We start from the raw sequence: 27156 nt of genomic DNA on the forward strand, positions 1-27156 counted from the left end.
CCGCACCCCTTGGGAAAGAAGTCCCCTTCTAACTCTGCTGTTGCCTTCAAGGCGCGGAAGCCACGTCTCGGCTGCAGCTGGGGCTCGCATGGTCCACGCTCTTTCTCCCTCCGAGTACTTTGCAAAAATGTTTCTCAGCAGCCGGAGCCGCAGGTACGTGGGATTCGGCATCGGTTCCCACCGGAGGGACAGTGAGAGACTGCATGCCGCCCTACCCCAACCAGAGAAAGTCACAAAAGCGCGGTTCTGAGATGAGCCTTGCATAGCATGGGAGGCGGTGGGGTAGCCAGCCTCAGGGTGTCAGTAGGTATGGAGGAGCAGGTGGGACAAAAGTTATTCAGCTGTCTTCCCCGCCCACTCCCTGTGCCAGGTTTTTCACTTGAGAGCGGTGGACAAGAGTTGTAGCCAAAAGCTTCTGCGACCATGCAAACCGAATCGCTACGCACCCCAATATGTGTGTGTGTGAATGGAACTAGATGGAAGTTAAGCTGTAGCTCCAAAAATATACAAGAGACTACCTAAAAATCATAATTCTATATTGAGAGCCTGTCTTGAAACCTAGGGTTTCCTTGCACTAGTTTATACCCCTCAAATTGCAAAGAAGTCAAAGCCTATTTAGTGAGATTATCATTAAGATCAGAATACACTTACTTGTAATAATAGTAACCTGGGGGCTTCTAGCGCTCACTACAGAGCAAGGATATACAGGTGGATAAGAGAGATGTCGTGTGCAAGTGAAAATACTTGCACTTCATTCATTTACAAGAACCCACAGAAACTGAGAAGTGCAGATTAGAGAAGGGAGGTTTAGCTGAGCCTGTGTGGTATTTGTATGTGTCTGCGTGTGTGAGAGAGAGAGAGAGAAGGGGGGAGAGATTGATTGATTGATTTGGGGGATACCTGTAAGTTGATGCAATATCGGAAAGCACTTGGTCTTGATCCCTGTGAACTTTAACTTATGAAAAGTCAAAGTGACAGACGCAGAGATCAAAGATACTTAATGCCATTTCATTTTTTCTCACTTTGCATTTGGGGGATGCACTCAGGACCATTCCCACTTATCAGTTTGTTGGAATTACATTTTTATGGATTTATTTTTTATGTATATGAGTACTGTCTTCATACACACAACAGAAAAGGTAATCAGATCCCATGATAGATGGTTGTGAGCCACCATATGGTTGCTGGGAATTGAACTCAGCACCTCTGAAAGAGCAGACAGTGTTCTTATTGCTACATTTCAACAAGGCGTCTCTGACTGGAAGTAGTGGAGTATGCCAGTGTTCCCAGGACTGAGGAGGCTGGGACAGCAGGATTGAGAGTTTGACTCCTGTCTTGACTACTCAGTGAGATCCTGTCTCAAAGTGTAGACGCACATTAATTGATGGCTTTTAAACTTATGCAGTTCTTTTTTGGATCATGCTGACTGGTTTGTAGTATGGATAGACAGTACCTACTGTTGTGGGGATATTTGTTTATTGGTTGGTTGATTGGTTGGTTTTTCAAGACAGGGTGTGTTAGCCTTGGCTGTCCTGTACTTTCTTTATAGACCAGGCTGGCCTCAAACTTACAGAGATCCACCTGCCTCTGCTTCTTGAGTGCTGGCATTAAAGGCATGCACCACCAAGCCTGGTACTACTGTTGTTTTAAAAGGGCATTAAACTGATTGTCCTGGAGTAAAAAAGTATGTAGTTGTGTTCCCCTGGCCAAGTTCTTTCCTGACTCTAGTGAAGTCATAGGAGAAGGAGGTCACAATGGCTGTGGCCCATCCTAGACACCAAGATCGATCATCTGTAAATCCTGTATCTTATCCTCTTCCTTCCTAAAATTACATTAGCTCATGCCTTCACCTTTTAAAAATCACCACATTGACAAAAAATTTGAAACTTCCTATAAACAAGATTTCTTAGAATAAATTAGTTGTAGGAATAATTTGTTGTGATGGTACTTGCAATGAAACAGATTTGAACTGATTGTTCAAGTAAGTGTCTTTTTAGTAAATACAATATTTATAAACTACCTGAGTGGGAGCCATTATTCTTCCATTTTAATTATGTGCTTTAATTATGTGAATATGCAAATGACCATGCAAAATCTAAACATACTTGAAGAGCAGAGAGAGCAAGGAGCTTCTTCCCTCCTCAGAGGTGGAGACACTTAAGGTTGGAACACAAGACTAAAGGGCAGCAACCCTAACCATACCTTGAGGGAAGGAAGCCCTCAACACCTTTGGGTCTGCAAGACCTGCAGGGTTGTGGGGTTTGTTGTTGTTGGTGGTGGTGGTGTGGATTTGGTTTTTTGAGACATCATTTCTCTGTGTAGCCTTGGCTGTTCTGGTCATGAATTGTAGACCAGGCAGGGCTTGATCCGCCTGCCTCATCCTCTGCTGGCACCATAGGTGTGTACCACTGCCTTGGACACAGGTTGTTGTTTTATAAGGCTTCAAAGGAGCTGTAATTCTATAAAATGGCTATTTCTGGAAATTCTTCAGAAGTTGATCCATGAAGCTAATGGCCCCTTAGGAGTGTTTTTTTCTTTCTTTGCACCCTTGGGCATCACTAACATGAAGGGCTTCAGGTCTCACTGCCCGTTCATTCTGATGCATGTTAGGAAAAGCCACACTGTATTGGTTCCATTCTGCTTTTCACTTGGGGGATAGATAATAATTTTCACTTTTAAAGTTGTTTTTGTAGACAGGAGTCATTTAAAAATCATTAATCTCAGTCTGCAGAGATGGCTCAGCAGTTAAGGGCATTGACTACTGTTCTAGAGTTCCTGAGTTCAAGTCCCAACAACCACATAGTGGATCAAAACTATTTTTAATGTGATCTAATGTGCTCTTCTCTTCTGTAGGTGTACATGCAAGCAGATCACTGTATATTTAATAGTGAATAAATCTTTAATAAAAAAGAAAAGAAAATGAGTAATCTCAAGCATTTAAATGTTTTATTTTTTAAGACCAAGTATTAAAATAGAAGAAAACAAAACCAAAGATCATGGTTCCTTTTTAATGGAATATAAGATTAAAAGGGCAGTCAAGCTATTTATTTTGGCAGCTTTTTATAGCGAGGAGAAGGATAGTCCCTTGTCTCTTCTGCGGAAGGTTGTAAAAAGAACAAGAGAATGACTGTCATTTCAAAAAGAATACTATAAGTATATTAAATATGATAAAGACAATACACTGTTACACTCAATCTTCCAAAGCTAAAATGAAAGGTTTCATGTGGCCTCTGTGCTTTGTTTTGTGATGGGGCATGGCTGAGTTAGTTTATCTTTACAGTCATTTCCATGGTTCAAGAAAATCACTGTGACCATGTGCATGTGGCCAAACTCTACTTTTCTTACTTCGTGGTTTGTTTACATTGATTTCTGTGACTGTGGACTTCTTGTAGCCATGGGAATTCCAGAGAATTCCTGTTGTATCAGAGCAGCAGTCTGGATTCTGTGGGTCAGGATACATTTTTTTGCAGTTTTCCTTGCTACTCAGGCTTCCTAGAAAAACGACTCTGCATGTGTGTGAACTGCAAGTGATGAGTCTCACATCTCATGAAGTGAAAACCTCATAGAAAAAGAGACTTTTTTCATGATATTTTCTTTTTTTTTTCATGTTTACCATTTGGCAGATGTTACCATCTTTCAATTTTGTTCCATGAAAAGTACCAGGAGCTTTATGAAGTATCTCTTTCCCTTATGCAGGTCTCCCACTACTCAGATAGATCTGCTCAACTGTGAATGGCAACTAAGAGCCCTAGATGATGAATAGAGAGTAGACTGTATCAAAGCATCCAGGTATGTTATAGGGATTAAACATGGTGGGGTATGTGGCTCATGTGACAGTAGAATCAGGACATTAAATTGATTTTGCAAGAATCTATTTCATTAATGATTCTAGAAAATTTCACTGAGATTAATATTCAATGTTATATAATGGATTTCCCATTATTGGCTGTATAGTAACCTTCAGTTGTTCTCAGTAGTTATTTGATTAGTTCTGATTCTCTGAAATAACTGTTGCCCATTAAAAACAAAGTTTCTTTGACCCAGATTGAAAGCAGCACCAGGCTATGGGTATGAACACAGTCATTTGTGTGTGGAGCAAATGTTAGTAGTGGATTCATTTCTATGCATGTAATCCAGGTTCCAGTGTAACCCATGTAATTTTTGGTAGGGAACTAGCCCCAGATTGAGCCAGAAAACATTCAAGAACCCACAGATAGCCTGGCCTTTATGACACCAGTGGCCATGCCTTGTCAGGCAGAATGAGAATGTACCACATAGAATCCAAATCTGGGAATGGGTGTTGATAACTCTGCCACCTGCCCTAGTCTGCACAGCACTTCTTAAAGACCCAGGTGTCTAAAATATTTGAAGACGTGTGAGTAGTCTATTCTGAGTTTTTTTTTATAAAGAAGATCCATTTGCTGTCTGACTCTGTTATATTATCCTCTTTCCATTTTTCTCTGTCCATGAATAGTTACTCACTGAATATCTGTGTTAAGTTAGTTCTGATTATAGCAGAATATTTACAAATTTCCTCCTTCATACTGTTTTCCTTAGCTTTGTGTTTGTTTGTTCTTAATATTCTGAACGATGTTCCTTTTGTTCTCACATTGTTGAGAGGTTTTTTTTGGAGGACATGCCATATTTTACCACAGGACATTAATTTATCTATTAACATAGTCATTTTTCTTCTCTCTGAATCTACACATTTGGTGTCTTATGTTGATTAGTTTTTATGGTTTGAATCAGTCTTATGTTCTTGTTGTGAACTCAGCTTTCTTTCCATTTCTTTATTTTGAGAAAATCTATGTGCCTGTGTACATCCTGGCAACTGGGTTGTGATTTTTCTTTGCATATATTAGTTTGGGCTCACCTGCTTTGTATGTTGAGGTAAATCCAGCTTTGCATGAGTACTTCCTAGTGTTCCTCTTTTTTGTGCTTTATGCAGTGTTCTCTTTTTGGCAGTAATATAAGGCTTGTCTGTGAAAGGAGAATCGCATACTAATCTGTACAGTCCTCAGACACTGCTGGAGGAAACTCTTAATTCTTCTGACTCAGCAGGTGCTTGCTATGTCTTATAGTTGTATAATTTAAGAGGCTGATTTTGTCACTTGTTTCTAGAAAATCATCATGTTTTCTGCAGTTATGGTTTATGTGTATATGACTTTCCATAGCACTGCATATCACTGTCATACATTGAAGTGTCCTCTTTTTTTTATCTCCACTTCTAATACACATAGATTCACTCTTTTACTTTAGATTAGATGTACTTAATTTCTGCATAGAAACAAGTCTGCTTATGTTGAAATATTGGTTTGTCTTTGAATGCGTATTTTGTTAACTTCTGCTTAACCATATTAGTATCTTTCTATATAATATTACATATTGACTTATTTTCATGCTTGTAAGCCCCCAGACACATAATTTTAGACAAATGTCCTTCACAGCCAGTGTCTCCTCCTTCCAAACATATCAGTGTGTCTTGGTGTGTAATTGTCTTTTCCTCGCTGATCCTCACCTTGGCACTTAAAAAAAAGTGTCGTCAGTGCTCCATGAGTTCTGTCTCATTGTTCATTTGGTATAATTATCCACAGTAGCTAATTAAGGAACAACTAAAGTCTACGAAATGTGGCTCAACAGTTAAGGGCACTTGGTGTTCTTGCACTTTCCAGGTTTAGTTTCCTATGCCTGCCTAGGGACTTTATATCCCCCAAACTCCAGTTCCAGAGGACCTGCTGCCCTCTCCTGGCTGTGGTGAGCTCTGTATATATGAAGTGCACAAACCTACATTCATGTAAAGATACCCTTCCAAATAAAGTGAAAATAAGTAAGCCTTACTTCATAAAAAGAAAGAAAAAAATCAGAAACTATAATTGATCGGGAGATGTTGCATAAGGATTCATGATAACAGTACAGGAAGGAACAGAGAGGTGTCCCTCCATGTATGTGAGTAAATGTGGAGCTTGGGTATGTGACAGGACAGTTGATACCTTGTATCAACATTAGAAGAGTTGGAAATTATTCCTGTGTATGATAAAGTTGTTTATGTTTATGGAGCTGAGAGCTGAGGAATATCCCATGATCATTGTCATGTGGAAAAAGACCAACTGGGGACTTAACTTGAAGCAATTAGCCAGTGGGAGACATTCTCTTTCAAACCCTAATAATCAGTCTTCTCATGTTCGTCATCTAATTTTGCCCAAAGGCATATTTTAGAGGATTTTAATATGCGTGTATACCTTTATTTTTGTTTAGTTTCTCATTCTGTTTATTAAACAGGGTCTCCCTTTGTCCCCCTGACTGGTCTGTAACCTGACACTAAGGCCAAACTGGCTTCCAGCTCACATGGGACTACCTGACTGAGCTTCCTGTGTGCTGGGATGGAAGACCTACCCCACTGTTCCTGGCTTGAATTTCACTGTTATATTTTAATATTACTGCTGGAATGTAGCCATAATTTTTTTATTTGTTGCATGGATGGTATGATTTTTTTGAGTGATACAATTCCTTTGCCTTGCATCGAAATTCATATATTGTCTTCTAGGTAATATATCTTGGTAGACAGGATCTCCATTGAGTTACCATCAGTCTTGCAGAGTTCTTCATGTCTTGTTTTATTTCATGTTGAGACTTCCTTAGATTTCTTTCACTGTTAATTAGGATGTTGACATTCTGTATTACCCTCATACTTTCTCAGCCATTTGCTTTAATTTTTTTGTCTTTCAAGCATGTTGTCTGTGTCCTCTTTGAGTCCAGGTTCTTATTTCCTCTTCATGTACTTTGACCTCGTTGAACATTCTTCAAATTGTATTTTGAGTTCTATCTCTTAAACTTCATTCAAATTGCATTTTGTAGGTAGCATGGGTTTTGCTTTAGTGATTCGGAGTAAGGAATTTCTACCAATTCTTGTCATATTGCTTTGTTTTCAGCCTATCTGGTGTTCTTTGTTATGTGATTTCAGGCCAGGAGGCTTTGATTTCAGTGTTAGATGTTATAGATAAGGATTGAGAATCTAGGAAGGAGGCCAGGAATTGGAGTACATCATCCTACTCGATCTATAATCGTAGCAAGCATGTGAGTTGGCTGTGACTCTGTAGAGCAGGTCCAGGCAGCCCAACAACTATGTGCAAGTGTTCCTGAGATGGAGTTGGAGAGATAGATCAGAAAATAGAGTGGAAAATTGGTTAGGGTTAGAGGAAAGGTCTAATCTGGGCAGTGTTAGAACTGAAATATACCTAAGGTATTGTGGATTGGGCATAGGGAGGCCTCAAGAACTGTAAGCCATGAGGGACTCATGAATAACCTTTCCTAAGGGAGCTCCAGTATCCTAATGCTGTGGATTTAGGGGCACAGTAAACACTCCTGTCCAGATGCGCTAGACAATCAACTGAGACACTTGGACTCCTAGGGAGAGAATGGGGGACAAGAGACGCAAATATTGGACAGCAAGTCAAGGAGTCTGATCAAACTGACAATATTTTATTTTCTCACAGGCAATTATGTACCATTGAAAATGGAAGCTGACTGGGGTTATCCCAGGTGGGTGGTTTTCACAAGATATCAGGAAGTCAGGAAGTTTAGCAGGGCAATGGCCTCTGTGGTTCTCGGGCTATGTGGAATTGTTAGGCATCTATAGACTTTGTTCCACTCATCCTCTGAAGGTCTCTGTAATTCCGGGAATACTGAGAACAGCTGGCGAGTACCTTTAGGGAGGAGAAGAGGTCACAAGGCAGCCTTCTGGAATGTACGCCGAGGCAAGGAGGGAAAGAGGTCCCAAGGCAGCCTACCTCAGTTCCACTCAAAATATTAGGCCAAGGTCCGAGATACGTTCCGGCTATGGTATTGGCTTCCCCCATACACACATGTGTCTTGTAAACACTTATAAACTTTTCACATCAGTAGGAGCAATGTGTCAAATCCTGGGAAAGTCAGCTGTCATCAATGCTGAGTGTGGAATCAAGGCTTTAGAACCTACCGGGTCAGAGGAGCTGTAGGGTGGTAGATGTGCAGAAATAAGGCAGATGTGAGATCTGTTTCTCTGCTACTAGCATTGAATTATTGTATTGATATTTCAAAAAGTGTTTTCTCTTCTGTGTTGAAAACTAATCTTTCATAATTAAATTTAACCTACCCTTTCACACACCTATGTTGTATCAGTAACTTATTGAATACAATTGCATTTAGAGCCTTTGATTTCTTATCCTATAAATCTTTAGTTATTAAACAAGTAAGGAATGAGTGAACATGTGATTGTGTCACTGTGTATACCTTTGCAACCTGCTCAAGTATGGCTATAATCATTAACATCTTGGCATTAATATTATGTCTGTGATGTATTCACACTATATTGTCAATAAAATATCTGTTTTATTTTTTCCTTATTTTTCATTTGTTGTGTCCTTCGGGGTCTCTCCACATAGTTCCCCCTGTGCCAGACCACATTATCAAGTCTATGCTGCCCTTAGTGTGCAGAGATTGGCCTGTCTCTGCCTGCAGAGGGCAGGATTAAAAGTCTGAGCCACCATGCCCAGCGTATCTATTCAGCTTCAGGATTCCTTTTCAAAATGCTATGCATGTGTATAATCCATGTGTGAACTCTCAAAAGTCAATGGATATTTTAATGAAGCTGTATTTGTTTCCATGGGTTGTGCTAGATTATTTTAGTAAAGACATAGCCCCCATCCTCATTTCCCTCAAGTTCCAGTCTTCCTCCCTCTTCCTAACAAGCTTTCCTTTAGTCCAAGGAAAAGGGGAGATTTTCTCCTGTACTAACTCACCCCTGCTTACCAAGTCTCATCAGGACTGCCTGCATCTTTTTCCTCTTTGTCATGGTAAGGCATCCCCACAAGTGGAAGGCATCAAGGAGCAGGCAACAGAGGCCATGTCAGGGACAACCCTGCTCCCCTTACTAGTGGACTCATATGGAGACTGAGCTACTTATGGGCTACATTTGAGTGGGAGTTAAGTCCACTCAATGCATGGCCCTTGTTTGGTGCATCAGTCTCCACTGGTTCCCTTGGTCCCAATATTTATTTTTTGGCTCCATTGGTCTCCTTGTAGAGTTGCTATCCACTCTGTCTTTCTACCCCCTTACTCTTTAGCAGATTCCCTGCACTCTGCCCAAATGTTGGTTGTGATACACAGCTTCTGCTTCAATCTTCTGCTTTGTTTGTTCCTTTAGAGGACACAGACTATGTCTATAATGAAGGTTCACGTCCAGTGGTCGTGCTGCCTTCTGAAGAGATCACTGACTTACTGAAACTCCTTTCATTCCTTGCATCAAGATTATTGTAATGGAGCAAGACAATCTCTTTTTAAATCTATCTGCCTTTTTCTCACACCAAGTGCTTTCTCCTTAATGACACATCCATGAGACCACTTATTCTGATAGGCTTTTACCTGATTGGCATGACTGAAGGAGAACTGGATGAGACTAAAACTTTTGTCCTTACAAATCAGTAAACAACATAAAGTACTCTGTTATCTCTGGTTATGGTTTCACAGTAGAGATTGCAGAGCAATATTACTATTTATTTTAATCAATATCTATGTATCTATCATATGTATCATATATATTATAAATATACATATAGTTGTGAAAAAACTGTTATTTCATATGAACATGTGTGGTTCAACAGTTGTCAAAAACAACTTAGAAAGATGGAAGGAAGTGAATTGGATGTGTCACTTTGTCACTTATGGTATGGGCCTTAGACTCGTGACATCACAGTGGCCTATAATCATGACTACTACAGAATTCTCACACTTCAGTGGTTGGTCTACGTACTGCTGTAGCCAACTTTGGCGTTTAGTTCAAGGAAAAGAAAAGATAACTTCACACAATTGTGGTTGGTCTACCTACTGCTGTAGCCAACTTTGGCGTTTAGTTCAAGGAAAAGAAAAGATAACTTCACACAATTGAAAAATTTTCCATTTCAGGCTCCAACCTGAAGTTATTGTTAAATAGCTAACTTGAATTTTATGATAGACTAATGCATCAGAGTTTCTCTGGCTTGATTCCGCTAGATCATGTCAGAAAACTCTTAACATAGTAGAGGCTTCATGAAAAACTACTCATGTTAACAATATTTAGTACTATTCCCCCAGAGAAACAAAGTTATTATGTCAGAAATGGAATGCTTTGAGCTACAAAGGACAATGGTGTGATTAAATCTTCAAAATAATCTGTACAAATTATATGACAGAGTTATGTTCTTTTCTACCTAATGTGCTACCCATTAGGACCACAAAGTTTTGTTGGAAATTTTTTAGATTCAATAGAAGTTATGATACTCTGCTTTTCCAAAAAAAAAAAATCTTATATTCAACATATATTGTTTCTTTGGCCCATATTTCTCAAAATTTTAACCTATTCAGATTAGACAGAAATGACTTTGCAGAAATGCTCATTTACTTTCTATTTTCCATTACATGAAATAGAGTTGGTACTATTTTTTACATATTGTTGCTTGATGTATGTGAAGATGACCATTGATTATTATCTCTTTGACTCTTTTATTCACACGGATGTTCTATCTAAGATGTTTTTCCCTGTATATACTCCTTGAAATCTGTAACACATATTTTAGGAAAAGTAACAGTTACATAAGAAGAAAAACATTTTAAATATTTAAATTCTATGATGAGGACATAGTAAAGAAACCAGCAAAATTGTAGGTGCTCCATTGTTCTAGGGAAGAATTTTGTTATGGACCAGAGAATAAAATGTTCAGAAACATCTGGAAGAGTTCAGAGCACATAGAAAAATAGAGTTGATATTTCCAAGGTAGGCAGTCTAAGACGGAATGGAGAATATCCAGAGAGATAAGAGGAGAGAGCTAGAACAGGGATAGAAACTTTGTCTTCATAGAGAGAGGGAGTACAGTTTCTAGAAGATTTTGACCGTAATAATACAACTAAAGGGAATATTTGGGAAGGAAAAGAGCCTAGATTGAGATATGTAACAAGTACTTTAATTTCCCCTTCTGAGAATGTGGAAGCTAAAATGTGTGTACTATTCTGATAGTAGCCATAGATGAATGGAGAGCCATGTCCCTTTTGCCAGAGGCAAGGGACATGACACCTTTTCCTGGAAAAGAATGATTTAAACATTATACTTAATTCCTCTAAAATCGGGAAGAAGGCAAGGCTGCCCACTCTCTCCATATCTCTTCAATATAGTACTCGAAGTTCTAGCCAGAGCTATAAGACAACAAAAGGAGATCAAGGGTATCCAAATGGGAAAGGAGGAAGTCAAATTATCCCTCTTTGCAGATGATATGATAGTGTACATAAGTGACCCTCAAAATTCCACCAGAGAACTCCTAAAGCTGATAAACACCTTCAGCAAATTGGCTGGATACAAAATTAACTCAAAAAAGTTTGTAGACTTCCTATACACAAATGACAAGCATGCAGAGGAAGAAATTAGGAAAACCACACCCTTCACATTAGCCACAAGCAATATACAATATCTAGGAGTTACCCTAACTAAGCAAGTGAAGGACTTGTATGAAAAAAATTTCAAAACTCTGAAGAAAGAGATTGAAGATGACCTGAGAAGATGGCATGATCTTCCTTGCTCATGGATCGGGAGAATTAACATATTAAAAATGGCCATTCTACCAAAAGCAATCTACAGATTCAATGCAATCCCTATCAAAATACCTACACAATTTTTTAAAGACATTGAAAGTTCAATTCTGAAATTCATATGGAAAAACAAAAAACGCAGAATAGCTAAAACAATCTTGTACAATAATAGGTGCTCCGGAGGAATCTCCATACCTGATCTCAAACTGTACTATAAAAGCAATAGTAATTAAAACAGCATGGTACTGGCACAGCAACAGGCTGGTTGATCTGTGGAATCGAATCGAAGACCCAGATATTAATCCACACACATATGGTCACTTGATATTTGATAAAGAAGCCAAATCCATTCTATGAAAAAATGATAGCATCTTCAACAAATGGTGCTGGTGTAACTGGAGGTTATGTGTAAAAAAATGAAACTGGACCCATATTTGTCACCTTGCACAAAGACCTCAACATAAAACCAGAGGAAATAAGCCACTTAGAGGAAAAAGTGGGAAAGAGCCTGGAACATATTGGCACAGGAGACAACTTCCTGAACAGAACACCAACGGCCCAGGCCTTAATGTCAACCATTAATAAATGGGACCTCATGAGGCTGAGAAGCTTCTGTAAGGCAGGAGACACTGTCAAGAGAACAATGCGACAGCCTACAGACTGGGAAAAAATCTTCACCAATCCTACATGTGACAAAGGTCTAATATCCAAAATACATAAAGAACTCAAGAAATTAAACACCACCAAACCGAATAACCCAATTGAGAAATGGGGCTTGGATCTAACAGAGAATTCTCAACAGAGGAGTATCAAATGGCTGAAAAACACTTAAAGAAATGCTCAACCTCCTTAGTCATCAGGGAAATGTAAATCAAAACAACTCTGAGATTCCATCTTACACCTATCAGAATGGCTAAGATCAAAAACTCAAGCGACACCACATGCTGGCGAGGATGTGGGGAGAGAGGAACACTCCTTCATTGCTGTCGGGAATGCAAACTAGTACAGCCACTTTGGAAATCTATCTGGTGCTATCTCAGAAAAATGGGAATAGGGCTTCCTCAAGACCCAACTATTCCACTCCTTGAAATATACCCAGAAGATGCGCCAGCACACACCAAGAAAATTTGCTCAAACATGTTCAAAGCAGCCTTATTCATAATAGCCAGAACATGAAAACAGCCTAAGTGTCCCTCAGTAGAAGAGTGGATAAAGAAACTGTGGTACATATACACTATGGAATACTACTCAGCTATTAAAAACAAGGAATTCCCAAAATTTGTGGGTAAATCGATTGAGCTAGAAATGATCATAATGAGTGAGTTAACCCAGAAGCAGAAAGAATCAAATGGTATATACTCACTTATATCTGCATACTAGCCCAAGGGGCATGTCTCACGAAAGCCTTCACTTACCAGGAAACTGGGACAGAGGGGAAGGCATCTTATTCGGACTCTAAATGAGAGACGCATGGGAGAATAGCAAAATAAAAGGATAAAGAGGGTCCTAGAAATCTACAAGTAGAACAATATGATAGGCAGATTTGGGCCCAAGGGTCCCACTCAAACTAAGGCACCAGCCAAGGACAATACAGGAGGTAAACTTTAAACCCCTTCCCAGATCTAGCCAATGGTCAGAATATTCTCCACAGTTGAGTGGAGAGTGTGATATGACTTTCTCATGTACTATGGTGCCTCACATTTGACCATGTACCCTGGAGGGGGAGACCTGGTGGCACTCAGAGGAAGGACAGCAGGTAACGAAGAAGAGACTTGATACCCTATGAGAATATATAGGGGGAGGCAATCCCCCTCAGGAACAGTCATAGGGGAGGGGAATAATGGGAAAATGGGGGGGGGGAATGGGAGGATACAAGGGATGGGATAAACATTGAGATGTAAAAAGAATAAAATAATAATAAAAAATATATTGGTTAAGTCAAAAAATAATAAAAAAATAAACATTATCCTTTTATTAAACTTATTTATTTTTAATCTATTCACTTTACATCCTAATTGTACCCCTTCCCTTGTCTTCTCCCTGTCCCTCCATCCCTCCCTCTACCCAATGCCCAGTCCTCAGAAAGGTGGAGCACTCCTCCGTTATCATATGACCTCAGCCTATTACATCTCATCTGGAATGCATGCATCCTTTTTCTCTGAGGACAGGCATGGCTGCCCCACCAAGAAAAAATTATCAACTAATGGGCAACAGAGTCCATCTCTGAGGCAGCCACTCCTCTCTATATTATGGGATTAACATGGAAACTCTGCTGATTATCAACAACATCTGAGCAGGGAGTCATGATCCTCTCATTGCATGGTTCTTGGTTGGTGCTTCAGTCACTGCAGGGCCTTTGGGGTCCATATTTGTTGGCATTGTTTGTCTCCTTGTGGATCTTCTATCCCTTCTAGTTCCTTCTATGAAACACCTCTTCCATAAGATTCCCTGTATTCAGCCCCAAAATTTTGCAATTTTATTGCCAGTATCCTCCATAGATTTTGAGCTGTGGGTTTTCTGTTCAGGAAGCTGCCTCCTTTGACAATTAATTCAAGGCTTTTCCACAGTTGACCTTATAATAGATTTAGTGGTTTGGTTTTTGATCCATTTTGACTTGATTTGGTGATAAATATGGTTGTATTTTCATTCTTTTACATGTAGATATCCAATTAGGCCAGTACCATTATTGTTTTTGACTTATTCACCAACAATCAAGTGTCCATGGCTGTGTGTGTTTGTCTGAACTTCTGATTCGAATAACTTCATAAGCCAGTTTTTTTCTATGCCAATACAACGAAGTGTTTATTATTATTAATCTGGAGTATAGCTTAAATTCAGGACTGTGATACCTCCACAAGTATGGAGTATTGTTTTATCTATGCTGGCATTTTTTCAAATGAAATATAGAATTGCTGTTTCAAGTTGTGCACATAATTTCGTTGACATTTTGATGAGAATTGTATTGAATCTGTAGATTGCTTTCTGTCAGGTGGACATTTTATCTATATTAATCCTACTGTTCCATGATCATGAGAGATCTTTCCAAGTTATGGTTTTTCTTCATTTTTTTTTCTAAATGACATCGAGTACTTGACATGCAATTCTTAAATTTTTTTTATTATTTGTGGCTATTGTGTAGTATATTGTTTTCATATTGTCTTTCTCAGCCTATTTCTCATTTGTATGAGGAGGGATAGTGATTTTTTAAAATTAATTTTGTATCAAGCTGGTTCTTACCAGGTGTAAGAGATATCCTGTAGAATTTGTTTGGTCACCTATATACACTATCATATCATCTGCAAAAAGGAATACTTTGAATTTCCCTTTTAAATTTGTATTTTATTGATCTCCATTAACTGTCTTATTTCTCTGGCTAGGTTTCTATGTGCTATATTGAAGAGATATGGAGAGAGTGGAAAGCCCAGTTTATACCTGGCTTTACTGGAATTACTTCAATTTTCCCTACATTTAATTTGATGCTACCTTTGTGCTTGCTATATAATTTCTTTATTGTGTTTAGGTAGGCTCCTTGTAAGCCTCATTATTTCAGGACTTTTAACATTAAAGGTTGTTGGAGTTTTGTCCAAGAATTTTCAGCATGTAATGAGATAATTATGTCGTAGTTTTTCTTTCATTTTTGTATATTGGAGATAACACATTGAAGTAGTTTTTTATGTTGAACCATACCTGTATTTCTGGAATAAATCCTACTTGACCATAATGGATAATGTTTTGATATTTTCTTAGACCGGATTTGTGAGTATTATGTTGAGTATTTTCCATCAATGGTCATGAGGGTAATTTGTCTAAAATTATATTTTTTTGTTTTAGTCGTTGTGTAAATTAGTTATTAGGGTTAGTGTGGCCTCACAAATGAATTTAGTAGTGTCTCTTTTGTTTGTAGTTTTGGAATAATTTGAGAAACGTAGCTAGTAGCTATTTTTTGAAAATCTGGTAGACATTTTCAGTAAAACTATTTATCCATGGAGTATTTTTGTTTGGGGTATTTTAACTGCTACTTCTTTTTCCATTAAACTTTCTTTAACTCTGCAACCTCTGTTTCTTTACCTCAACACCACAACTTTTGTGAAGTCAGGACTAACTAAAATTTCACCATTTCCCTTGGATTTATGTCATATCTATGTATACACAGTGGAAGTAAATGATTCATCTCCCACTAAGAAGTGGAGAAGGACAAGAAAAAGGGCATTGTTTTTTAATTTTATTGTTGAACTTTTTCCAATTTTTTATTGCAGTGATACAGGACCCAGTCAGTGGAACAAAATGGGGTGAATGAAAAAAAATAAATGCAGGAGCAGTTGGACTTCAGCACCCAGCCAAACATCAGGGCAGGAATGAATTGAAAGAAATGAGCACATTAATAATCTTATGGGCTCAGGTTGAGTCTCTTGCTCTTCCAACTCTCTTTCCCAATGATGATCTGAAAAACGATGATAAGTTCCTAGACTATCAGGTTAACTTTCTGACAATTCTGAACCTTAGAGTCAAACTCAAGGTCCTCATTGTCTTGGTAATGGGCACAGAAAGGGCTACTATAGGAGACAACTTAGCTAATGAGTCTTTCATATCATTAAACCATTTTTCTCTTAGTATGAGGTCATAGGGACCGAATTTCTGGTGACACTGTTGGTTTTAATGGTTAATCTTTTTATATGAAAATATTACACTTTTAGCTATCTATACTACCTAAAACTTTTAAATGAATATATGTTTGGTGTGTTGCTACTTTGCCAGAATGAATGTTGCTGTTCCTTATAGGTCTAGCTGGATCTTGTCATGAATGGCTAAATCATCTTTATTATTTTTATTCGGTTTGATTTTCATTCTGCAATTATGACCTGTAAATATTGTCCAAAAATAATCTCTGCCCTGCCTAATTTAAGTCATCTCTATAGATATATTATAAGAAAACTCACTCAGAAAATGAAACATTAGGGCTTTTTTCAATACGGAAAGACATACCCAAAGTTGGTTATAAACTGTATTGCAGTATTCCAAAATTTATATTCTTAGTAAGGAATCTAGATTCCTTGTTGAGCTGGGCAGTAAATAGAGGTGTGGCTGGGGAAGATTGAAAGTCAAACTCTTTTCAAGAAACTTTTGTAGAGTGAAATTGGACAAGGATAATTGTAGTTGTTACTACTACAGGAAAACCAATGGTTTTGTTCAGCAGTGAGTTTTACCATCACATGTGTAACTTCCTTCAAATTAATAAAGTTTTTTCTCAGCATATCAAATACAGAGCTTGGTGCAAGGGTATTTACCTTAGGAAGAAGACTACCAGATCCAAGAGAAAAAAGGTAAAGAGCATGTTAATTCTATTATTCTGATGATTGTATAGCCAGACGTTATCCCATTCTAAACCATGATGCTCTGAAATGTTTACCATGGTATATTTCCCAAGATGAAGATATTTCTTAAGTCCCCCAGGACTGGTATTTTTGATTTAGAACTTTCAGGTTCTTTAGATGCACCTATATGTGACCATGTTTGTGGATACTGTGGCCTCATGGATGAGTACTGTGATGTCACTGGTGGGTAACCTACTATTGACAAAGGGTGATGTGGCACTGTCAATTGCTGATATGTCACTATCATTGATTGAAGAGCCCTTGCTGATGGGTGAGGCAAAAGTGGAGGAACACAATCTACAGCATACTCCTAACGTCTGTAAGGCAGGAGACAGTGTCAAGAGAACAAAGCGACAGCCTACATGGGAAATGATCTTCACCAACCATACATGTTACAAAGGTCTAATATCCAAAATATATAAAGAACTCAAGAAATTAAACACCATCAATTTAAAGAACCAAATTGAGATATGGGGCATGAAACTAAAGAGAATTCTCAACAGAGAATTATCAAATGGCTGAGAAACACTTAAAGAAATGCTCAACCTCCTTAGTCATCAGGGAAATGCTAATCAAAATATCTCTTAGATTCCATCTTACACCCATCAGAATGGCTAAGATCAAAAATGCAAAGGACACCACATGTTAGCAAGGATGTGGAGAGAGCAGAACACTTTTTCATTGCTGGTGGGAATGCAAACTAGTACAGCCACTTTGGAAATTTATCTGGTGCAGTATCAGAAAACTGGGAATAGGGCTTCTGCAAGACCCAGCTATTCCACTCTTTGGAATATACCCAGAAGATGCTCTAGCACACAACAAGAAAATTTGCTCAACCATGTTTGTAGCAGCCTTATTCATAATACCAAGAACATGGAAACAGCCTAAGTGTCCATCAGTAGAAGAGTGGATAAAGAAACTGTGGTATATTACACTATGGAATATTACTCAGCTATTAAAAACAAGGAATTCCAGAAATTTGTGGATAAATGGATTGAGCTAGAAATTATCATAATGAGTGAGTTAACCAAGAAGCAGAAAGAATCAAATGGTATATACTCACTTATATCTGCATACTATCCCAAGGGGCATGTCCCACGAAAGCTTTCACTTACCAGGAAACTGAGACAGAGGGGAGGACATCCTCTTGGGGCTCTAAATGAGAGAAGCATGGGAGAATAGCAAAGTAGAATGATCCAGAGGGTCCTAGAAACCTTCAAGTAGAACATTATGATAGGCAGATTTGGGCCCAGGTGTCCCACTCAAACTAAGGCACCAGCCAACAACAATACAGGCAGTAAAGTTTAAATCCCTACCAAGATCTATCCAATGGTCAGAACATTCTCTACAGTTGAGTGGAGAGTGTGATATGACTTTCTCACATACTCTGGTGCCTCACATTTGACCATGTCCCCTGGAGGGTGAGATCTGATGGCTGGATTCTCAAGTCTGTCATTAAGTCAAGAGGCATCTGGAAAGAGGAATAGTTCAGTAATCTTAACTTTCCTAACATTCTCATTTCCTCCCTTTCTCTGTTTCTGTGTCTCTCTCTCTCTCTGTCTCTCTACTCATCTCTCTCTCTCTCTCTCTCTCTCTCTCTCTCTCTCTCTCTCTCTCTCTCTCTCTCTCTCTCTGTGCTAGTACCTTAAAAAAAATAATGTGATAATGCTTGCAAGTAGCTCATTGGCTTAAAATAAATGGACACTATTATCAACACAAAATATTTCAGTTTACCACACTGACTCTATATTTTTTCTTTTCAGCATGATTCTTATGGCTACCTGAGCAAAAGCAGGCAACATGCTACGAAGCCTTGTGAAGAAAATCAAGCATATTTCCTGATTGCACATAACATTGTACATCTTCACCCATAACAGGAAAAGTAAGCAGAAGATGGACCTCAATGGTCTAAGTAGGGAAATGTCATAAAATGTCCCCTCTTAGGAGAGGAGAGGGAGGGTGGGTTATTTTCTTTTCTCAAAATTTAGTTTGGAGTTATTATTTAAGCACAATGAAACCATTGGAAATATGCTCCAAAGGCAAACTCTTCCATACATATTAGTGTGAGATAGCCACTATTCCTTTTTATTTACTTACCCCACACTACTTCAAGGACTTGTAATATACCTGTGAGTATGCTAGGACAAGCTGCCATCAATGGCCAGAATTGTTGTGTGCCATTTTTCTTTTATGGCAAAATACGAAATGTCAGAAGTGATTTGAAATGCAGAAAATATTAATCCATCATGGGCTTTCTCCAAAATGTCAGGACTTAATATTGGTTTATTCATATATTTCTCTTTGATCCTACGCCATTTTGTAACCTATGTTTCAGGCATCCAATGTGTGAAGTAATATCTGGTAAGAGAGGGCATAACTTAATTTAATACACATTATACTGTACTACAAGTTTCATGTATGTGAGGTTGACTATGAGATCCTAGGAATATTATTCACAGGGCAGACCAATCCTTATGTACGGATGAAGAACCTATGTTCTAGAGAGAAAAAATTCAACCAGTATCTGTTCTTGCCCATTAGCCTGGTTACTACACTTTCAGAGTATAGTGCCTGCTACAGCCCTTTCTTGCTGTGAAAATTAGCTCCCATTTCCCACCTACAGATATTTGGATGGTTGGTATGTCTTTGTTGCTGTGTTGTCCTCATATTAATTTAAAAGATAGTTTCTACCAATCTACCTTGAGCTCTCAATTAGGCTACAAAGATTGACGAGTACTTTGGGACCATATGCCCAGCATTTTATCCACATAAATATATTTCTTGTTGGTTTTCTACCAAGAATAATATTTCCTCTGATTAAAAAGTGTTGTAGAAATGGGATGCAGCACGGGCATGAATGTCTCCAGCAGAAACCAGCCCATGTCCTTTGGAAAGGAATTTAATTTTTTTTGGAAGAAAATAAAGGAAAGAACCAAGAGTATGCTGGTTTGCCGCAGGCCACATGTTTTATACAACAGTGAGATAAAGGAGTGTTTTCATGCACTCCAAACTCAATTGAAAACTTACCATCTAACACAATGTATTTTTAAAGAAAGAGCTATGGTGTTGAGGCTAAAGAAATTATTGTGCATCCATATGTGATTTTGATAACCTTTCAACTACCCTGATTCCAGTGGACATTGGAGTTCACTATACTTTCTTTCATAAAGTTCAAAGTTCTTAGAGTCATAGCCTATGTTTTGTGTTTGTAAAATTGTTTTGATCAATTTGGTCTTCATATGGACAAACAACAACATATTAATTCAATGATAGTAAATTGAGTTTGATTATTTAAAGGAAATACATAATACATGAGAAATTTACACACCTTGCTTTTGATTGTCTTTTGATTGTTTATTACAAAACATATAGTTCTGATGCTATATGATAGGAATGAAAGCAAAACAACAAATGGTGAATCAGATAGAAAAGCTCCTGTATGTCTAACTTAGGTTTAATATAGGTCTAGAATGTTTTCAGCATCAGAGACTTACTGCTTAATAATCTCACACATACCTGTGCTTTCTGAATTCTCTTTTGTCTGGTTTGACCCACGTGTTCTGGCTTGCATCCTCTTTTAGCTGAGTTATCCAATCTGGCTTATCTCTGTCTCTCTGTCTCTGTCTCTGTCTTTGTCTCTGTCTCTGTGTCTCTCTGTCTCTGTCTGTCTGTCTGTCTGTCTGTCTCTGTCTGTCTGGTCTGTCTGTCTCTCTTCTCTTCTCTCTCTCTCTCTCTTCTCTCTCTCTCTCTCTCTCTCTCTCTCTTCTTCTCTCTAGGCTTGTTCAGAAATCTGTTCTAACCACCTGAATCCTTCTCATTCTCAGGCACATGTGGTCTTAACCTGAGTTCTCTCTCTGCATCCTGTCCCTCTATTATTATTCCTGCATTGTGCCTTATGTAGCTTCCTTTTCCATGCTCTCCTACTGAGAGCATGGCATTTCCTATTTGGTACATCTCTGATTTGTCATTTTTCTATGTTTCAAATAAGCAGCACTCTCAAATGTGGGTGCTGCCTTATACAAACTCACAGTTTTTTCATTGTTTGTGTTTAAAGGTGTGTAGCACCACACCTGGACCTTAGCTTTTCTTCACCTCCAACGTGCTCTATAATTTCTAGTCTGACCTGGCTATCAGAGATCTTTCTTGATGTTTATTTTTGGGACTCTGCTGGAGAAGGTCTAAGTCTCATTTTTTTGATTTCCGGATTCCTCTTGCTCTATGAAGACAGTACTCTGTATACATCATAAAGATGTATGGTGGTGGCAATTAATGCACACCTGAAGTTTATTTTTCATAAATAAAATACATACAATAGAATTATCCACTAAGGAGTTTAAATGATTCTTAGAGGAGCAACTTGTTGGTTCCATATCTTTGTATTTTCATATATGTAAGTAAAAATGGAACTGGTTTCTATTGGATTATTTTCTTGATTGGTCAAATTTTTGACCAAGAAAATAATGTATCAGTACATCTGAGATTGTGATCCCAATACGAGGACCGACATAGTAGAAAAGACGCATGATTCCTGAACACTTTGTCTCTATCGTGCACGGGGGTGACATACATGAACATACACACACACAGAAACACACACACACACACAACACACACACACACACACACACACAAACACACAGACATGCACATAAACCATGAATAAGAAATAACTATTTTAAGACAGGAATATTGAAGGAACACTTGTTACCATTTGAAATATGGAGTAAGGAGACTCAGTAGTTCACATTTATTCTCTGTCAAACCTGTCTAAACAAGGTCAGACAACAAGAAAAGAATTTACATATTAAATAGTTACCATGATATATTTAACCTGAGTAGGCCTATTTAAACCATTACTTTATGTAAAATTGTTTGTCCTTGGTCTTTCTCATTATGTAAAATGTGTGTTCTCATTGTACAATAGGATATTAACCTTAATCCCTAAAAACAAAAATAGATAATATATTAAAATATAAAATGAATGGAGTGAAAAAATAAACAATACCCAGTGAATAGCAAAATAATCATGCAAGTGTTAACTTCTTATCATTGAGCTATAAGTTCTCTCTACTATCTTCCAAGCATCTTTCCAACATATCAATCATTTATTTTCTCTGTGTCATTATCTATCATCTACTCTATCACTAGCTTAAATTTTCTACCTTCTATTATCTAATTATCTATTTGCTCTCAAACGTTTCTAAACTCAATCCTCTGTCTACATGTATCCTTTCTGTATTTTCTATCAACTATCTGAATATAAATCATGTATATACCTACAATTTACCTATATGATATCTACAATCTAACACCCACCAAACATGTATTACTTCATTTTCTATCAAGAATCTATCCTATCCACAACTAACCTACATTTATATTTCAGCTTTTATCATCTATCCACAAGCTATTGTCTGAGTATCCAGGGATTATTTTCTTTGTGTGTGTGCGTGTGTGTGTGTGTTTGAGACTGGGTTTCCCTGTGTAACCTTGGCTGTACTGGACTCAGTTTGTTGACATGCCTGACCTCAAAATCACTCAAATTCCAGGGTTTACTTTCTAAGTATCATATAAACACCTGCTATCCTGTGTCTAATTTACACTTTCCTATGATTGAGTCTCTTTAAGAACTATTATTTAATGTATCATCAAAATTCTGCCCCTTCATAGTCACATACCATCTAGTGTATTCCACTTACCTGCTGTTTACATTGTACTGATGCTGTATCTGTCATCCATCTGTCTCTTTCCTGCCATCAAGATACCCTGTTTCTATCTTAAAATTTCTCAAGTTTTTCTTCTACTAATAAACTGTTTATACTGAATATATGTGTCAGCCATCCTGGAGCAGTCTTAATTCAATCTACCTACATATACCTTGCACCTATCCTATGTTTGGACATGCATCTTGCCTCTAGTTACCATGTTTCTATCTTACCGCTGTTAAATCTATACTGCAGATTTTTGGATTCTATCTTGCATTTAAGATAGAATCATTTATTATATAGCTATTCTGTAGCCTTGTACCATCTATCAGAATCATCTATCCATCTCCTATCCTCTATATACTTCATGTCTATTTATATCATATTTCCTCTACCTATAATGTGTCTTTATAATATTCCTTAATTATTTATGATATTACTATCCTATATCTCTCTATCCATATATCTCAATCCTCTAACCATCCCATGTCTGTCTTTCATCTATCCTTTAATATATCCTGTAAATGACACCATACAGGCATCATTTATATTTAGCTACCATTTATCTTACATCCTCCTGTCTCTTATGTATCTAACTTACATGAAATTATCTTTCCTTTAAATATCATTTGATTATCTTCTATCTATCTCCCTTCTTTCCAGTCGTTAGTATGTGCCTGTTAACCATTCATATATCGGTATCACATAAGTAACCTAATTTTCTCTTCAACTGTACATCTATTTTATAACTATTATATATATTTTTTTCTATTTTTTATTATAATTTATTTGCTGAGCCACTGTCTATCAACCATATACAGATTCTATCTTCTAGCTTGTCTGTGTTTGTCTTCAATTCTCTACCCTTTACACTTGTTAATCTGTGACTGTCATCCATCCGTTAATCTATCATTTATCTATGCTGTGCGTCTTTTCCACCAATTTATCCATCATTTTTTGTCAACCTCTCCTGTGTTGAATGAAGTGAAAATCCAGGCAAAATAAAAGTATAAAATTATTGAAGAAAATGATGAAAATTTGAATCAACAATAAAGGAGAATAATTAAAAAAATAGAGAAAAAATGTCTAAAAAAGAGAAATGTTGCAGGAAAGAAGAAAAAGAAGATGAGAATGGAAATGAAATTAAGGAAAAGGAGAAAAAATTGAATAAACAAGAAAAAGAATAAAAAAATCAAAACTTAAAACAAGAGAAAAAAGTGAAAAGTTGTATTAAGGAAAAATAATAACAAGAAAATGACAATAAAAAGTCAGAACAAGAAAAGATAAAAAAGGAGAAAAAAAGGAGAAGGAAAGGAAAAAAGGAAGAAAGGTACAGAGCAATTTGGATAAGAAGGCGAGAAACAGAAAAAAAAAGTTGAAGAAAAAGCAGAAACAGAACAAAAACATGAAAATAAATTTAAATAGAAAGGAGAGAAAAGATATAGATGTGAATGAAATAAGAAGCAGACAAAGGGAAAAATTCAAGAAAAGAAGCAGAAAAAAGAGGAAACATTCAAAAGCAATGAAAAAGGGAAAAATGAACAAGACAGTTTTATATAGAGAAAAAGAGGAAATTGAGAATGAAAACAGGGAAAAACGAAGAAAAAGAAAAGAAAATTAAGCACAAGGAAAAGATAAAAAAGAGAACAATGTTGCAGAAATGGTCAAAAAGGAGAATGCTAATGAAACCAGATAAAGAAGAAGAAAACATTGCAATTTACAAAGTAAAAAAATAAAAAGAGAAGTAGATGAAAGAGAAAAAGGTGGAAAAAAGAATGAAATAGAAAAAAGGGAAAAATTAGAAGAAGAAAAAGAGAAAATTGATGATGAGGCAGAAGTGGAGGAGGTGTATGAGAAAAAAGTAAAATTGGGAAAACAAAGGAGAGAAATAAAAATACTTTGAAACACAGGTGAATAAGAGGCAATAGAAAAAGGGAATGAAAATTTTAGAAAAAGGGGATAATATGAAAAAAAGGATAAACAATGAAGAACATGGGAAAAAACTGGAACAGAAAGAAAAGGAGAATAAATAGAGAAAAAAGTTGAAGGGAATGATAAAAAAGGCAAAGAAAACAAAAAAATATTTTGGAAAATAATGAAAATGACAAAAAGCATGGGAAATGAAATAGGAAATGAAAGATGAAAAAAAGTAAAATGTGTAAGAGAAAGGGGTAAATGAAGATGAAGTAAAGAAAGGAAATTTTTTAAAAATGATAAATTGAAAAATTTAAATTTCAAATACGGATGAATAAGACAAAGAAGAAAGGGGTAGTTTAAAATTTAGAATATGGGGAAGTTTAGCAAAAACAATGAAAAATTAGAAGAAAAGGATAAAAAGAAAATATTATGTGAAAGATGAAATAAGAGAAAATTTACAGATGAGGAAGAAAGCTAAGAGGTAAAATGAAAATGTATCATTGAAAAAGAAGGGAAAAATAAATAAATTCAAAAAAAGGATAATTAATATTAAAATGAAATAAGGAATAAAAATTTAGAAAAAAAGTTGAGAAAAAAGTTTAAAAAAATAGAAAGGCATGAAAAAATAAGACAATGGAGAGAAAATTATGAAGAATGAGGAAAAAAACATGGGAAAAAGAAGAAAAGATAAAAAGGGAAAGAAAATATAAAAATTAATGGAGGAATGTTAGAGTAAGGATAAAAGAGGAAAAATAAGAAATGAACGGAAAAGAAGAAAAACTTTGAAAATAGAATTAAGAAAAAGAAGACATGAAAAATTAAGTAATAGTATGAAAAAGATATCGGAGAAGAAAAAGTCTAAAAAGGAGAAAAAGGAAAAATGATAAAGAAAAAGTATAAACAGGAGAAGAAAATCATGATGAAAATTTGGAGCAACCAGCTAAAAAAGAGAAAAATTGAATAAAAGGATGGAAATAGAATGAAAAAGGAGAAGAAACACAAGGAGTTGTAGAGGAGAAGAAAAAATAATAAAAGTTGAAGAACCACATGAAACAGAAAGAAAGGAACAATATTAATAAAAGAAAAAGAAAAACAACAGTAGAAATAGTTGAAGGAAAAAATGAAAAAGAAGCAGAAGAAGAAAAAGGGAAAATTAAGAAAAAGAAGAAGAAAATGGGAAAGAAATTGAAAACAGGACGAATAAGGGGAAAAAGAAGTGGGAGTTAAAATTTTAGAAAAAGAGGAATTTGAACCAAAAATTGAAAACATTTGAAGAAAAGGATGAAATGTTTTTAAAATGAAAAAACAAAGAAAAGGGATAGATGAAAAGGTAAAGATCCCGGCCACACCTGGTAATCCTTCACCAGGAAAAAAGAGTAAAGACAAGTGCCAGGTAGCCTGAGAGGAGGTTTTATCAGTGGGGTGTACAAAGAGCACAGACTGTCTTGGACAGTGCTAGAATCCCAGCAGTTAGTGGGAATATTGGGCTAATTGAGAGTGCATCAGGGGCTCACGAACAAGGCTTAGATGGCTTCAGAACACAGTGGGTGGGACAGATATTGAAATGGAACATGTCTCCAGCTCAGTCAGTTTGAACAATACACACAGGCTACAATAAGTCCCTTCAATATATTCAAGGTACATTTCACATCTTTTCTTGATGAACAGCCTTGGTTATTAGCTGCTACTGTGCCATGAAAAGTTGCGGAGGAGAAGAGTAGACCGAAGCTGATAGACTTTTATTTTAATATTCTTTATTAGTGTATTCAAATTACATCTCTAGTTATCCCATCCCTTATTTCCTCCCATCCCTCCATCTGTCCCTTCAAATTTCTCCCTAGCCACATCCCCTATGACTGTGACAAAAGGGTACCTCTTCTCAGTATTTATGCTCATAGAATATCAAGTCTCTTCTTGGTAGGCTGCTTTCCATCGTCTAAGTGTCAACAGGCCTCCCCATCTAGGGGACATGTTCAAATATGTGGCACCAGAGTTCATGTGAATGTCAGTCCTCACTCTCCACTCAACTGTCAATAATGTCTTGTGCATTGGCCAGATGTGATTACGGGTCAAAGTTTACTGCACACATTGCACTTGGCTCATTGTATTGTTTCAGCAGGACACTTGGGCCCAGATCCACCCATTAAAATGTTCTACTTGGAGGTTTCTAGGACCCACTGGATACTTCTCTTTCCCCATTCTCCCATGCTTCTGTCAGCTAGAGTCATAATATTATGTCTTCCCCTCTGGGCCTCTTTTCTGGTATGGTCTAGCCTGAGCAATTAGGTAATAAATAGAGATCTCGGGGATCCACATGGGAAAGGACGAAATCTAATTATTCCTCTTTGCAGATTATATGATAGTTTATATAAGTGACTGCAAAAATTCCACGAGACTACTGCTACAGCTGATAAACACCTTTAGAAAATTGGCTGGATACCAAATTACCTCACAAGATTCAGTAGTGTCCTTCTGTATAAATGACAATCATGCAGAGGAAAAAATTAGGAAAACTACACCCTTCACATTAGCCACAAGAATAAAAGATATCTAGGAGTTACTCTAACAAA

Source organism: Acomys russatus, unplaced genomic scaffold (genome assembly GCF_903995435.1).
Source record: "Acomys russatus unplaced genomic scaffold, mAcoRus1.1, whole genome shotgun sequence".
NCBI lineage: Eukaryota > Metazoa > Chordata > Mammalia > Rodentia > Muridae > Acomys > Acomys russatus.